Raw genomic sequence first — 13,700 nt, 5'->3', positions numbered from 1 at the left:
TTCCAGGGGCCCCCAGCCTCCCCCATGAAGGCAGAGACGGGAGGGCCTGGGGCCCAGGGCTGCTGCCCCCGCAGCGGTGGGGTCTCTCGTGGGCCCGGCTTCGTCCCTGGGTGTGTGGGTCAGGGAGGGGCCTGGGCAGGGCCTTCCACGTCCAGGAAGCGAGAGGGCACAGAAGGGGGGTTGGCTGTCTCTGGGTGGGGCGAGAGACCACCGGCCTGCCCGCACCCCAGTCCCGGTCCACAGGGGCTCCCGCAGCAGACACGGGGGCAGCGCCATGTCGGGCTGCCGCTCACCGCAGAGCAACCAAACCAGCTCTCGGGTCATCCTTACGGAAGTGGGGCGTGAGAGCTGGAGACACCCCGGCCCTCGGAGCAAAGCCAGCCCGGACCACCTCCTCAGCCCCCACCTCTGCGGGCGGTGACGTCTAAACCTGCTTCAGTGGGTGCAGGTCACCACGTGGGATCCCTCAGGCCTCGCGGGCAGCACCCCCTCGCCGCATCGGTGGCTCCCGTCACGGGTGACCGGGGTCCTCGCGGGCCACGTGTGCCGAGGGCGGCGTTCTGTGTCTCGGGGCTGGCGGGAGGATCATGTGGCCCTCCGGAGAGGCGCCCTCGATGGGCCGTGCGTGCAGGGTAAACCGCCGGTCTCTAATTGTTATTTAGCATTCCCAGGCGCGGCCTGATTATTTTATATTTTGCCCACATTCCTCTGGGGCCTTCAAGGTGATATGCAGCCAGTCTGCACGTTTTTTAAGCAACGAAAATGCCTTGGGAATCGGGTAAGCCTTCGGGGGCGCCTCGTTGCCGGCAGGGGAATATCCCGACCGCGTGGCCTAGGTTTCCAGACCCTCCGGCCTCCCCGCCCTGCTCTCCACCTTCGTGCACAGGCGGAGCTCGATCCTAGATTGTTCCTGGAGTTCCGACCGCACTGCTTTTGCCAAGCTGCGCCCTCCACCAGGAAGCCCTCCCAGCTTCAGCTGTGCACATCGCACAGGGGCAACGCACCTCTTCTTCAAGGCTCCCCTGCCTCTCCCAGTGACGCACCCAGTCCGGGTGTGCCTGTGCGGATGCAGGGCTTCCCGCTTCACCCAAGCCTGAGCACCGACCATCCTCAGAGGGTGTTGTGGCCAGAGTTGCTTGCGTTTTGTCAGTTCCTTTTTTAAAATAAGGGATCTGGACTAAGGCTTCTGTTTATTCGCTCAGTGGCACTTTGTCACTGTCTGTCTGTTGCTCACGTTACTGTCACTTTCGTTCAGAGCTGGCGGGGGGCACAATGCTGGTGGGCGGCAGGCAGTTTAAAAATAAATCAGGAGGTGGTTTAAAAGCGGGGCTGGTCCAGGAGGGAGGCAGAGAGGAGGGGGCCTTGCTGCCTTTGCCCAGGGGCAGCTTTTGTTTCCTTCTAGAGGTTCTCCGTGTACATATCAGATCGTCTTTTGTTCCCCGGTGTCCTGCAGTCTTCTTTGGGGTCACAGCCCCTCCCCCCAGGAAACGCACACACGTGCACACTCTGCGCGGCGGCCTCTACCAGGTGCTGCCGCAGCCCTTGGGGGACATGTCTTTTGTTCAGGCCTCAGTGTAGATGTCCTGGGCTCCAGGAGGACTTCCCCCACCAGGCGAGGCAGCTCCTGGGGTGGCGGGTTCCCCCACCCCATCACATCCCCGCCAGGTGTGTGTGTGTGAGCAAAGCAGGGTGTTGGGCTGTACAGGCGCACAGCTAGTCCTCACGGGGACGTCGGCCCGAGTGTGCAGTTGGGGAAAGCAAGGCTCAGAGGAGGAGGCCCAGCCAGGGCCACCCCAGTGACGAGGCCACGGCTGGAGGCCGGCCTGCCCGCCCCCAAAGCTGGGCCTTTCCCCCCTACCGCGCAACCTTGTGTGGTGGCCTGTGTGTCCATCGCCTCCACCACTGAGAGCTGCAGGAGGGGACTCCGTCCATCGTGCTTGGGTCACAGCGCCATCCCCCCGCCTTCTGCTCACCCACTCGTGTCTGTCCACGTGCCCACACGCCTCGTGCCTGCCCAGGCACCACCGCGTTTATCATCCCAGCCTGTTCACACTAACCAGGTGTGCCGCCTGCAGCTGAGCCTCTCCCCCTTGGGGGCAGGTGTGCGTGGGTGGACGGGAGGGGACTCCCAGAGCGCCAGGACCGGTGCTGGGAGAGGAGGGCACCCTTCCTCCCACTGCCCCCGGCAACACGCACACGCACACGCACACACACACACACACGGCGGGCGGCCCAGATGGCGGGCGCCTCCCCCTCAGCTCTCAGGAGCTGCTCTTGGCCGCGCAGCCCGGACAGCTGGGCGAGGAATGTGCTTCCTCTGTGCGCCAGCCGCGGGGCGAGCCGGGGGACATCTGGATCACGTTTGCGGCCGGCGGAGAGCAGGGAGGGTTTCCATTCCAGCTGCTGTGAGCTCTCCACCCCGGCCGCCTCAGAACTCCGCTCAGCGCCGGGGCGCCGTGGACTTGGCTCTGTGACCATCCCAGGCTTGGTCCAAGAAGGAAGTCTCGCCCCCCTCCTTGTTTGGGGCATCTGCGCTTGGCGGCAGCTCTGGCCTCCTCGCTCCAGCCAAACCCCCAGACCCCTCTTGAAAACACAGACATGGACAGAATGGCTCTGACCAGCCTTCTACCAGGAACCACGGTCACCTTTTGTTTCTCATCCTTTTTCTGCACGTACGTTTATTTACAAGATGGAGTTTCACGTGTTTCCAGCTCTTTTGATTTTCCCTATTATTAGGTGGTATTCTGCGGCACCATTTTTGCTAGTAATCGGGTATTTGAAGTACAGCACACACACAGAAGAGTGTATGTGGGAGTGTTCACAGAGTGTGCAGATACCAGGCAACGTTCCCCGACCTGCCCCAGGCCCCGAGCCCTTCCCGGTCACTGCCTGTCGCAGGACTACCACCCTGACCCTAATGCCAGCTTCTGAACTTCATGTAAGTGGAATCACGTGGCCCGTCCCCTTTGGGATCTGGTGTCATTTACTCAGCCTTGTGTTGGTGCCTGGGGTTACGTGTGTCCTTTTTCCTTGCTGCATAGTATTCTGCCGTGTGGATCTGCCCCTTGACCTATCGATGGGCCTCTGTGACAGTGGCCAGTGAGTGTTCTTGTCCTTTGCTGCCGATGCCCGGCTGTTTGCACTTCCGTTGATTCCCCGCCTCAGAGCAAGCCGCTGTGCCTTGTGTGTGCAGTGCTCTAGGCTTGTGGGCACGGAAAAGCCGTTTCCTGAGTGAAGGTACCCACCGTGTGACTTCAGGTTCCGTAGGGCCCCCCTGGCGGAGGATGTGTTTGACCTGTCATCTGTGGGCTCATCCCCCTCACAAGCAATGCTGTGGCGAGCTTCCTTGCAGGTCGCTGTCTGGGCCGGATGATGTCCTCAGACGTGGTCCGTTGGGTGGCCTGCTCACCTGAGCCCAGATGTCTCCACCAGAGCAGGGAGCAGAGGGGCAGGAACCCTGGTCCAGCTGGAACCTGCCCCTGTAACATCTGATCCTTGGGTCTCTAAGGGCCCTCCCAGCTCCAAAATGTTGTGGTTCTAAGTACCAGTGTGTACCTGGTAGTTATTGCTGGGTGACAAGCTGCCCAAAGCTTAGTGCCTTAAAACAGCCACCTTCATCTGCCTTATAGTCTTTGGGCGACTCATGTGTGAGGTCCTGGTCCTGGCTGGCCTGCTCCTGGCTCTGCTGAGTGTGGCCGGGCCCCTCATGCGCCTGGACCCCCAGCTGGGGCAGCTGGGCCAACCCTGCCCCATGTGAGCCTTCCCCTCCAGCAGGCTCCACAGGACAGCAAGTGGAGCTGACCGCCTGGTGTCCGGCTCAGAGCCGGCTGACATCACTTCTGCCGCATCCTAGTGGCCAGAGCGACTCCCAGGGCCAGCACGGATCCAAGGGCAGGGAAATCGACTCCATCTCCGGGTGGAAAGAGCTGCAGTCACATTGCAAGGGGTGTGAGTGGGCGGGGGGGCGCGAGAATTGAGGCCGTTTTGCAATCCGTCCACCCCCGCAGGTGGCGGGTGTCCTAGGCAGCCACGAGCAAGCTTTACTGCTGTGGGGCAGGCTCAGAACAGCTCCTCGGCCCCCCCCCCCACACACACAGGGGCACTACCTGCTGGGGCCGCTGGGCGGGGCAGGTCCCAAGCCAAGCTCCGCCCGGGCTCTCCGGCCACAGCCACCATGCTCTCCGACGTGAACACGAACGGTCTGGGCCGGGGGCCAAGGCAGCACAAGGGCAGGCGGGGCCGCTCTGGGTTTCTCACAGGTCAGCCGGCACACCTTTGTGGAGCATCTTACGGACCACCAGGCGTCGGTGCTGGTCTGGGGTTAGCAGTGCACGGAAAGACGAGGCCCGTGTCTTTGAGGCGAGGGGTGGTGAACACAGGGACCTGCACGGACCACCATTGCGGGTGCTGACAGGTGCTCCCCAGGAGATAAAGTGGGTGATGCAGCAGGGAGGGCAGGGGTGGGGGCTAGGAGGGCTCCTTTAAGGGGGGACATTGGGACCCAATCCTGAGTGAGGATGAGGAGACAGCCTCGTGTGGACGTGGGGGGCGTCCCAGCAGGTGCGGAGGCCCTGCGGCCGCACAGGAGCACCTGGGATGGGGTCTCCCAGCCTGGGGGCGTGCAGCCAGACCAAAGGGGAGATTGGACCGCTCCTGAGGCGACCCCTGGGCTGGAGCACAGTGGGGAGATTGTGTCTGGCCCAGTTTCACAGCATCTCGGTGGTAGAAGGGAAACTCCCGTCCAGGCAGACGGCTTCCTCTCCGCACCAGCGGGATTCATGAGCCCCTGCTGATGCGGGGGGCGGCCTGGCCACCGCAGCGCCCCCTCTGAGGCTGTGAGGGGCTGCCCTGAGTAGCAGGACATTCTCTTGTGGCCCCTCCACCCCACCCCCAGACAGAGGCTCACCGCCACCCCTCTGGGCAGGCTCCGAGGGTCCTCAGTGAGGGACTCTTCCTGCGACCAGCAGGGTCGTCAGCCAGAGGGCTGCACGTGTGGGATCTGCTGCCTTATGGCCGTGTGACCCCCAGCACGCGCCCTGTGCCTCGGTTTCCCCATCTGCAACTCGGGTCTTACACATCAGGGCTCTGTCAGGATGAGGGGGTCTTGGCACCCAGGCACATACGCAGCTCCCAGCAAAAGGGAGCCCGTTTAAAATGAGAGCTGTGCCCCGCCTGGTGCCCAGGCCCACGGGCCTCTGGGAGCCTCTGGCTGAGCATGTCCCGTCCCTCCGAGCCTCTACGGGGCGGCTCTGCTCTCATCCCCATCTCACAGGTGAGAAAACCGAGGCCTCAGGTAGAAAATCCACTGACACTCCAGCCGAGAGGCTGAGACGGGTGGAGGGAGGCCACCTGGAGCCTCCCCGACACAGGAGCCACGGTGGCCTTGCTCCTTACGCTTCCTTTTCTAAGACCACCCCCGACCTGCGAAGAGGGAGTCACGGGCCCATTTTACCGATGGGGGTATACCGAGGCTCAGAGCCATGCTGGGGTGGTTTTATGGATTCACAGTTAGTCGGGGCTTCCCCGGTGGCGCAGTGGTTGAGAGTCCGCCTGCCGATGCAGGGGACGCGGGTTCGTGCCCCGGTCCGGGAAGATCCCACGTGCCGCGGAGCGGCTGGGCCCGTGAGCCATGGCCGCTGAGCCTGCGCGTCCGGAGCCTGTGCTCCGCAACGGGAGAGGCCGCAACAGTGAGAGGCCCGCGTACAGCAAAAAAAAAAAAAAAAAAAGCACAGTTAGTCGGTCACAGAGCAGGATGGGGGACCCAGGTTTCCTGGCTCCCGGCCCAGTGTTGTTGCCATGGCAACGGGTGACCTTGTCACCCACAGGCCCGGTGGTCACAGGGTCCCTGGAGGCAGGCCGGCCGGGGTGGCTAAGCGCTCTGCAGCGGGAAGGGCGGCGGCGGCAGCAGCAATGCACAGAGGAACAGCCCTCCCGGTCAGACCCCAGGACCGGGAAGGGCCACGCGGGAGGATCCAAGGGACGTGGCTGGAGCGCCAGCGGGGGCGGGAGGGCCGCCCAGACCAAGGGAGGGAAGATACTAATCCTTGTGTATATTATTACTGGTTCGTCGGTCGGCGGAGACCTTGATTGAAACCAGATGTGGGAAGCGGCCCAAGTTCCAGCTCCTGGGACTCATTAGGGCTGCCCGCCCCCCAGAATTCGCGTTGCTTTGCAGAGCATTGGGGATCAAAGACAAGCCGTCCCCTGACCTTGGCCTTGGAGGGGGTGGGGAGGGGTCAGCCTCCTGGTCAAACCCGCCCATCTTGATGTGAGGGGTCACCCCATGTCCTTGGAGCCCCCCGAGTCCCTCCGCCTCTGCCTGAGAGCCCCGTCCGGCGGGGTCACAGGCCCCTCTGAGACGCGGCTGCTTCCTGGGGTGCAGGCCTAGCTTTTCCCTTGTTTGTCCCACACGCGCCCACTGGGAGGCTCTGGGAGGGTCCCTGTGCCCCTCTTCCTGCTCCAGGACGTTAGCCCTCAGGCGGTTTTGCCCGGCTTGCTCGAGAGCCCCAGGGTCCAGGAGAGAAACCCCCCACCCACCCTCCGGGAAGCCTTGAGGGGGGGGAGGGCATTCTGGGGGCAGGAGCTACCTAAGCAGAGGTGTCTGCCCCGCTGTCCCGCCGCCCCCTCTGCGCGCTGGCAGTGGGTCTGTCCCGCCTTGCCCAGGCCCCACAGCAGCCAGTGTGCAGTGGTCAGTGGCCTCGAAGGAGTTGGATCTGTCCCCAGGGCGTGCTCGGGGCCGGCCTTCCGGAAGGACTCGCCTGCACCGCCAGCATCGCCTGCGTCTCTCACGGCTTCCAAGGTCCCGCCTGACGGTCATAAGGCCAGAAACCTGCCTGGGACGGCGTGAGCAGAACAACGTCCACCCCTCGTGTGGACGCAGCGGGACCCCGTGGGCGCCCGGCGCTCAGGAGGGCCGCTCGTGGGCCGAGGCACCTTGCTCTCACCTCCACGAGCTGTCAGTGCTGGGGGACGGTGCCGTGCTCGACCACGCTGCACCGGGGTCCGAGGGCCCCCACGGTGTCCGTGTCTGACACATGGGCACGTCTTCGAGCGGGTGCTGCCCACGAGGGACGCCCTGAAGCCGTGGACTTCAGCGTGCGCTGCCTGACTTCCCCACAGACACACCCGCTTCTGTCTCCTCTGTGCTTGTGGGGCGTCGGGGGCTGTTGGTAGTTAGAGGGGGCTTTGGGGCTCATAGCGGTGGTGTGATAGGGGGTGTAAGAAGAAAGGAAGGGAAGGAGGGAGGGGAATCCTGGCCGGGACCCAGTGGTGCCAGAGCCAGGACTCTGCAGCCTCGCTGAGCTGTGGTCTTGCGTGAACCCCGACCTCCAGCCCCTCGATTTCCTCATCGCGTCAGCGGGCAGCGACATCCACCCGGACTAGGGCTCCGCCACGCGGAGGAGGAGCCTGAGAGAGCGTGGGCACTCGGGAGCCGTCGGGGCCTTGGAGGACACGGAGATGAGGCCGTGCGGGCCCCGAATGCCACACGCAGAGTTTGGAGCTGATGGGAAAGCACCTCGCTTACTGTGACTCTGGGCCCTGCTGTCCCCATCCATAAGCGGGGTGATAGCGGCGTCTTCCTCGAGGGCTGGTGTGGGATGAAGGGTCCCGGGAGCCCAGGCTGGGCCCCGATGGATGGGCTGCCCCGCCCTGGGCAGGATGTCTGTGGGGATGGGACACTGCAATCCTCCCGGGAGAGTCTGGCCTGAGCAGGACAGAGTGTGCCCGGAGGCGCCGGGGACGGGTGGCTGTGTGCCCTCGCTGGGGACACCTGACACCAGCCAGCTGCTGCCCTGCCCGCAGGCCTTCCGAGGACGGAGGACGGGGCTCCAGAGGACACCTGACTGGGAAGGTTCCCCTCGTCTCTGGCCGAGGCTCTGGGCTGGGGGTTCAGGACTGGCGTCTGCCGGAAGGGAGCCTGTGGGGCTGGCGAGGCTGTGACCGTCCCGCTGTCCGTGGACCATCTCCCCATTCCCTTGGTCCTGAGTCCACAGCATTTGTGGAGCACCTCCTGTGCGCTTGGCCCTACTTTGGGCACTTGGTTTCGCTGAGAAAGATGGTCGCATTCAGGCAAAGGCGTGGAGGAGAGTGTGGGAGGTGAGGGCAGAGGGGACGGCCAGTCACAGAGCGTCCTGGGGCACTCTCAGGATGCCGGCTGAGGGGCAGGGGGCCACCTGGTAATGCTCTTAGGAAACGTGTCTCAGGGGCCAGCTCGCCCCTCTGCCTCCAAGAAAGTCCGGCGTCCGGTCCACCTCGGCAGGAGCTTCAGAACCTCGGCCGGCTGCCCGGCCCAGGGCGGAGGCCAGCACTTCAGAGCCGGGCCCCGTGGGGCTCCCTCCTCGTCCCCTACCTACAGCTGTGGAGGCTGAGGCCGGGCAGTGTGCCCAGGGGCCACCCGCTCGCAGGGGAGGGGCCGAGGCGCAGGGCTTCTCCTCAGGGTGCAGGCCTCCTGCCGAGCCTACCACGGGCCTGGGGAGCCCTGCCTGCCTGCGGGTCAGTGCCAGGGACCGGGTGTGGGGGCGCCACAGGTCACGTCCCGAGACCCCACAGAGAGAGTGGCCTCTGGGCCCTGAGCCTCGGTCTCCTCATCTGCCACCTCCCAGGCCGGGGGACCCGTGTGGCCTGCTCAGCTCAGGCCCGGCTCGCAGTCCGGACTCTGTCACCGTAGCTGTGCTACCCGTCGGTACCGGCCCACCTTCCCAGCTTCCCACTTCCTGCGGCTTCTATGAGGGTCAAATGAGGTAACGGCAGAATCAGAGCACAAAAGATGAAAGCGGGGCCCGCCGTTTCTGCGGCGCACGGATGGGGAATGGGCTGTGCCGGTGCTCATGGCCCCCCTCCCGTGGAGGGTTCTAGAACCCCAGGGCTGGGAGCGCTGGGCCGTGGCCGGTTCTCAGACGGGCAGGGCGGGCTGGGAACACAGGAGGCAAGGACAGTGATGGATGGGGTGGCTTGTTCCGCACACTCAACGTTCTTTCCCACCGGCTGCGCCCGGCTCAGAGAGCAGCTTCCTCTGTCAACAGATTAGTGACGTGTAGTGGGAACTGGAGCCGCGGTCTGGGAAAGACGCAGGGTCTCCCGGGGCCCTGGGGAGCGCCGCAGGGGTCTGGGAACGTTCTCGAGGGCTGGGAGTGCGGGGCAGTGGGTGGGGCTGCGACAGAGGCCAGGGGAGGAAGTCCAGCCCCGAGGGGGGCCGCTCGCGTCTCACCCTCCAGCTCACTGGCTGTCACCAGCGGGGACCACCCCCCGCCCTACAGGATCGGAATGGGGCGGTGGGGAGCGGGGGACGGACAGTTAGAAGATTGGACGGGGACCACCTCCAGCGGCAGCCCTCGGGGCCGCCTCCAGCCCTTTCTCAGCTGTGTGAACAGAGCAGGTCGCCTAGCCCCTCTGTGCCTCGGTTTCCCCATCCATAGGATGGAGCAGAGCACCGTCTGCCTCCGAGGGCTGTGAGAGGGTCACGAGTCACTGACTGGGCGCCTCGCCCCTGTCTGCCTACCTCTGAGCCAGGACCATGGGTGCGGGGTTTGGCACCCCTAGAGATGTCTCCCGCCCGGCAGCACAAGGGCCGCCGTTCTGGTCGAGGCGCTGTGGGGGACTCCAGGAGAGCTGGCGGGGAGCCCCGGTTGGGGATAAGCCCAGACGTGTCTTCAGATTCCGCCCCATCTTCTGCTTCATTTCTGTGTGGGATTCTGGGGCTGCCGTGGCTGCTGGCTTGGCCCCTGGCTGCTGACGGGGCTGGGAAAGGGACGGGGATGCTGTGGCCGGCCCGATTCTTCCTCCCTGGAGCTCTAACATCTGGAAAGAGCCCGGGGAGTTGGGAAGGTGGTCCTTGTGCTCCCCTGCCCCAGAGTCAGGGCGCCCGGGGCATTACCCACTGACTCAGAGCAATGACCCTGCCCCGGCCTCAAACCCCAGGCAGCTGCCCTTTCCGTGTTCTGGTCGGCCCATGCAGGGAGCCCTGGGTTGGCTTCAGAACTTTCTAATCTCCCAAGTGATTGCAGGGCGCGGGGGCCTGAGGCTCTGATGGAGAGTCCCCAGGCTCGGTCCCTGCTGCCCTCAGGCTCTGAGACCCTGAGCAAGTCACTTGTCCTCCCCGAGCCTCAGTTTCCCCATCTATAAAATGGGCGCGATGGCAGGACCTGCCTCCTGGGGCTGCTATTGAGGTGCAGTGTGTCCTCGAGCAGGGGTATGGAATTCTTAGTCAAAGTCGGTCCCTGGGGTCCTGAGGGGCAGGCAAGCTGAGGCATGAGGGGCATGTGCTAAGCCATCATGGGGGAAGCTGTTATTTATATATTAATCTCATAAGAAACAAGGAACTTAAAACTTGACATACATTCAGCTGCCTGGGCCCCATAACCGACTTGCTAGATCAGAGCTCCCTAAAAGGGGGCTTGTGTAGGAGGACCCCTGGTGTTGGGTGGAGGGTCTCGGGCTGAGGACCCCCAATGACCCTAGAATCAGGAGTGGGGGAAACGCAGACCCGGGGTGGGTGCAGGGGGACCGTTCGAGCCCGGGGTCCCATGGATGGGGTCAGTGCCTCTCATAGGCGGGGCACAGGATGCCACGGTACAGGGGCTCTGACAGCGCCTTCTGGGGGGGGCCATGAGGATCCAATGAGATGCCGTGTGGACGTGCAGCACACGGGGCCTGGCTTCCCCCGGGGCTGAGGACCCCTGGGAGTGGACGCTGGGGGCAGAGGTACCTGAGAATGGGGGAGGGGGGAAGAGCTGCCCCACAAGGCCGGCCCAGGTTTTCTGGGTGGAGTCTGGAACTTGCCGGGACGTCCCCCCTGCCGCAGCCTTGGCGGGGGTGGGAGCTGCCCCCTCACCGGCCCCCAGCAGTCAGCACCCAACAGCGGGCCCCTCCCCAGGCCCCCGCGTCCTGGCCAGCTCCTGCTCGTGCTGGCTTGTGGGTGCAGGGTCCTGCCTACACGGCCCTACCCAGGCTGCCAGATGGGCAGGAAGGTTGTGCCCTAGCCCTCGGGGGTCCGAGCCTCACAGTGGGTCTTAGGGGGTGAGGGAGCAGCCCTTGGCTGGCGCGGGCCCTTGAAAGGGGCTGGGCAGGAAGCCGGCTCCTGGGAGAGTGAGGCTGCCTGTCTGGCAGCTTGTTAGCCGTGTGCCCTGAGGCCACGCAGGCCAGAGGCGGGCAGGCTTGGCTCCAGCGCAGGCTGACCCGGGCTCCCCACTCGGGGGTGCAGAGGCGGCGAGAGGACGGTAATAATAGCTACCGCCGCGGGTGGCGTGACCACGGCGGGCGCTCGGCCCCCCACCAAGAACGCTTCTCCTCCTCCTCTGACCCATGCTGCACCCCGGGGAGGTGGGGAGCCCGGCTCAGAGGCAGCCACTCGTCAGGAGAGTGGGACTCAGCTCCCTCGCACCCTGCTGTCCTCGCTCGGCGAGCCCCAAGGAAGGCAAGGGTGCAGGGTGAGCTGTGGGTGCGCCCACAGCCCCTCAGCAGCCCCCGTGTCGGCCCACCTTGGAGGCAGGGCAGCCAGGACCCCCCGACCTGCCCCCTCTGGCCCCTGAGCAGGGAGACCCCTCTAGGAGGGCTGCCGGTGGTGACCTCATTCTCGTGGCCGGCCTTCCAGAAACCCTGCGACAGGTGAGCCAGGAAACAAGGTCATCTCGGGGGGTCACGTTCCAGGGGAGCTAGAGACCCTCATGTCTCACGTGGGGACCCCTCTCCTGAGGACATGAGGTCGGAGCTGGACCCCCAGGAGGGAAGGGGGAGTGGTCCGGGGGGGGGGTATGAGGGCTTGGAGCTGGGGCTCTGGGTGGGTGTCGTGGGAGCGGGCCGGGGGGTAGGACCCTGGGAAGCCCCACGTGCAGGGGAGGAGGGTTTCAGGCAGGAGAGATGATGTCTACTGGATGCTGTGCAGAACCTTCACTGGCTCCCTACTGCCCACCAGCCCGGCCCAGCCAGCCTCCTGTCGATTCCCTGCACAGCTAGAGGCCCTGCACACTCCCTGCTGCCTTTGTGTTCTCTGTTCCTGGACCACAATTGCTGTCGCTCGCCGTCTCCACCTCTGCTGTTCCCCGAGGGGCTCTGTCACCTTCTGCTTTGTGGCTTGGGGTGTGTGCCGAGGGCAGCCTCCAGAGCAGGGTCCCGGCGCACAAGTTGCTCCGTAAACCGTGACCGAATTTCACTGAGCGCTTTGCCCTCAGCCTTTACAGAGTCAGCTCAGAGAGGTGAGGTGACTGGCCCTAGGTCACACAGCCAGCCAGGAGGCAATAGAGCCAGACTCAAACAAGATTCAAGACCTGTGGGGTTTCTTGTGGGGTTTCCACGGTGCACAGCCCTTGGGGACCCAGGACCCAGGGCTGGAGGTGGGACCTGGGAGAGCCGCAGGGGTGCCCCCACCCAGCCAGCCCAGAACCTCCATCCACCTGGGTTTGCTGCCTCTCCTGCAAGGAGGAGAGTTCGCGTTGATGTCAACCAGGCCTTGGAACCCTGCAGACCCACCCAAACCATACGTGCTGTGTGCCCTTGGTGGATGGCTGCACCTCTCTGTGCCTGTAAGACAGGGCTGGCAGCAGCGTCCCCCTCACAGGGTTTCCTGGGAACAGGCGCCACGACTGTCATCTTCCAGAAGCGTGTGTGTGTCTCCTTTGTAAGTGGACAGCCTCGGGCCTGCTTTCCGGGCACCAGCAGGGCACTGCCCGCTCCGTCCACAGGCCCGGCAGGCATCAGTGGGGTGGGCGCAAGACTCCTTGCGATGTGGCACCCTCGTCATCGCGGGCACACTCGGTCCACCCTCCCTGATGGCCCCCTCCCGCCGGCTTCTCTCCATCCACTTCTCTGGTCTGCTCCACCCATGATGCTCCGGTGAAGGCCCGACGTGGAAGGGCTTTGGAAGGTCCGACCAGGCCCTGCATCCCCGGCGTCCCAGTCTGGCACCCTAAGCGCCCTCCCTGGCCTGCTGGCGGGACTGCCTGCCCCAGGGTGGCCTGGTCAGATGAAGGGCTGGCCAGGATGGGGCTGCACCCCACAGAGGTGGCCTGGAGCCCACGGCGCTGGCCACGTTTTCCTTCTTTGGTTGTCACTGGAGACTGGCCGCCAGCCCCGTAGCCAGGCGTGGCGTTGACGGGCCCCCACAGCTGTGGCACACGTGTGCCAAGCCGTCAGCCTCCTGACAGACGGGCTGTTGGGGGGCAGGGCGCCCGGCGGGAGGGAGGCCAGCTGAGTGGACAGCAGGTGCTGCGAGGCCGGGTGGCTGCTGGTGAGCGGCTGCTTCCCCCTTCCGTGGGGCCCGGTGGGGAGGGGATTTCTCTGCTCTCACCCCCTGGGCCCTGGAGTGCCGAGGGCATCTCCTCTCTGTAAAGGAGGATGTGGGAGCGATGAGGGGAGGTCTGCACGGTCTGGGGCACAGGTAGCGGTAAATGCCGTTCATTAGCATCATCGCTGTTCACGGAGGTGGCTGCCCGGGTGCATGTGCGTCTCCACCTCTGCCCAGATCGTGCGGGACCCCAGGGAGGGGAGGATGGGCAGAGGCAGAGGGACAGAGCTGTAGTCCTGGTGGTGGCTGACAGGTGTCAAGCCTGGCCCCATCGGCCCCCGGCCCCCGGGAGACTCCGTCAGTGTCAGCAGGGCGAGCAGTGGCTGGGGCCACGTGGGCTGGGCCTGTTCGTTACAGGCGGGGACGCACCCACAATCCCAGCCGCTGCTCCCGGGTCTCTGCGGCCTGACCCTGAGCTAAG

At 64.8% G+C, this 13,700-nt stretch overlaps 1 protein-coding gene across 1 annotated transcript in view; it reads left to right on the top strand.

Annotated features, from left to right (window-relative positions):
- Positions 1-11,993: 11,993 nt before the first annotated feature.
- The window catches only part of CBFA2T3 (CBFA2/RUNX1 partner transcriptional co-repressor 3), a 29,603-nt gene continuing 27,896 nt past the window's right edge, over positions 11,994-13,700 (top strand). The window contains exon 1 of the mRNA XM_060129983.1: positions 11,994-12,191. The gene's annotated coding sequence lies outside the window, so the exon portion shown is untranslated. The remainder of the gene's footprint in view (positions 12,192-13,700) is intronic.

The sequence above is a fragment of the Lagenorhynchus albirostris genome, chromosome 19 (genome assembly GCF_949774975.1).
Source record: "Lagenorhynchus albirostris chromosome 19, mLagAlb1.1, whole genome shotgun sequence".
Classification (NCBI taxonomy): Eukaryota; Metazoa; Chordata; class Mammalia; order Artiodactyla; family Delphinidae; genus Lagenorhynchus; species Lagenorhynchus albirostris.
Note: the sequence above shows the minus strand (reverse complement) of the source record. Positions and strands in the feature narration are given on the sequence as shown.